Here is a 1985-nt window from a genome sequence, read left to right on the forward strand (position 1 = left end):
CCCCCCCCCCCCCCCCCCCCCCCGCCCCACCGTAATGCTAATTCACTGGCACTTTCCCCACAGGTCAGGGCCGTGCCACGGCTGGGGTGAGATCCTGGCACCAGTTAACCTAGGTTCAAATCCCAGCCATGCCTGGTGATCCTCGGAAGGTTCTTCAATCCCTCTATGCCTCATAGTTCCTCATCTGTAAAATGGGACTAATACCGGTACCCATCTCGGAGGTTTACTGTGAGCTCTAAGTGAGAAAAAATATGCTGAGTGCCTGGGACACAGTTGGTGCTGTATAAATGCTATTTATTTAGCTATGTGTTTATTTTTTCAAGGATTTTATTTTTAAGCAATCTCTACACCCAACGTGGGGCTTGAACTCACAACTCCGGCCGAGAATAAGAGTTGCTGGCTTGGGGCGCCTGGGTGGCGCAGTCGGTTAAGCGTCCGACTTCAGCCAGGTCACGATCTCGCGGTCCGTGAGTTCGAGCCCCGCGTCGGGCTCTGGGCTGATGGCTCAGAGCCTGGAGCCTGTTTCCGATTCTGTGTCTCCCTCTCTCTCTGCCCCTCCCCCGTTCATGCTCTGTCTCTCTCTGTCCCAAAATTAAATAAACGTTGAAAAAAAAAAAAAAAGTTGCAGGCTCCACCGACTGAGCCAGCCAGGCGCCCCAAGTCCGTGTTTTTTGCGAGGGGTTAACATCCAGGCTCTGGCTTCAGGCCACCTGAGTTCAAATGCCAGTTCTGCTGCTTATTAACTGTGATCTTGGATATGTCACTTAACCTCTCGGTGCCTCAGTTGCCCCCCTTGTATTCCTCCTCCTCTCACTTGCCTTACTCTCTCCACTGCTTCTACCTAATTTGTTTCCTCTCTGCCTCCCTCACCCTTCACCAGACTGTCAGAACTACCAAGGAGAGGGATTTGTGTGTGTGCCTGGCACACAGTAGGTGCACAAGACATGCTTACTAAAAGGATGGACTAACTCAGGCTTCGGCCACAGGGATTTTGGGGGATGTGGGTGATGGGGTAGACTTTGGAGAGAGTTTGGAGACTTCAGGGAATTGCCCTGAGTGCTGGGGGGGGGGGGTAGGGGGTAGTCCTGCCTCTAAGCCCTCCCCAGAGGCTGCCTGGAAGGACTAGTGTCGGACGATGGATGGATTGACAGATGGACAAACGTGGAGATGGGGGCGGGTGGCCAGGGCGAGGCCCAGCGGGAGGGAGAGGAGGAGGGCGCATCTCCTTTTCGGCAGCCCTTGCTTGGCCCGCCCCTTGGCCTCCACGGAGGGTGGGCGGATGAGTAATGCATCCAGGAAGCCTGGAGGCCTGTGGTTTCCGCACCACTGCCACCCCCGCCCCTCGCGTGGACATTTATCCTCCGCTGCTCAGGCCCTGCCACTGTCGCCTCAGACCCAGCGCCTGGAGAGATCCACCAGAGGTAGGCAGGGGCCTGGGAGGCCCGCGGGGCCTGAAGCTTGGCCGGAGCTTTCCTGCTGGACGTCTGGCCACTCAGCCTGGCCGGCGGGTACCAGGACTCTGGGCTGGTTCAGGGGAGGGGGGCGGGAGTGGGGGGGGGTGGTGCTGGAACTTCTCCCCCAATTCCCACACTCCAGACTCCTTGGAACCCCGATCTCTATCCCCGACTCCTCCAAACCCATGAGCCCCCTAATATCACAGCTGCCTCCCAGGCTGCCAACTCCCCTAAATTCCCTCACTGCCCCCCCAACCCTCCTAAATCCCCAACTCCACGACTTTCCCTGCTCCCAAATCCCTCAGGCACCCCGACCCCTGAAGCCTCCAAACTCTCTGAACCCCCAACCTCCTCCGGACTCCTCAGCTTCTCTCCACTCCCCCCATCTCACTATGCACAACCCTGAAACCCCAAACTCCCCTGGCTCCCTGAACCCCAAATTCCTCACCCCCAGCTTCTTGACCTTCTGACTTCCCAACGTTCCTAAATCCTGCAAACCCTCTGCCCCCTTATTCTGCAAACACCACAGCC

The 1985-nt window shown here is 57.4% G+C and overlaps 2 protein-coding genes across 3 annotated transcripts in view; one reads left to right on the forward strand and one right to left on the reverse strand.

Annotated features, from left to right (window-relative positions):
- Positions 1-1985, reverse strand: part of SYN1 (synapsin I) — a 51648-nt gene that overhangs the window by 9348 nt on the left and 40315 nt on the right. The window lies entirely within an intron of this gene.
- TIMP1 (TIMP metallopeptidase inhibitor 1) overlaps positions 1289-1985 on the forward strand; it is a 3976-nt gene continuing 3279 nt past the window's right edge. The window contains exon 1 of the mRNA XM_040468919.1: positions 1289-1421. The gene's annotated coding sequence lies outside the window, so the exon portion shown is untranslated. The remainder of the gene's footprint in view (positions 1422-1985) is intronic.

Source organism: Herpailurus yagouaroundi, unplaced genomic scaffold (genome assembly GCF_014898765.1).
Source record: "Herpailurus yagouaroundi ecotype Mexico unplaced genomic scaffold, PumYag 67793, whole genome shotgun sequence".
In the NCBI taxonomy this organism is placed as follows: domain Eukaryota; kingdom Metazoa; phylum Chordata; class Mammalia; order Carnivora; family Felidae; genus Herpailurus; species Herpailurus yagouaroundi.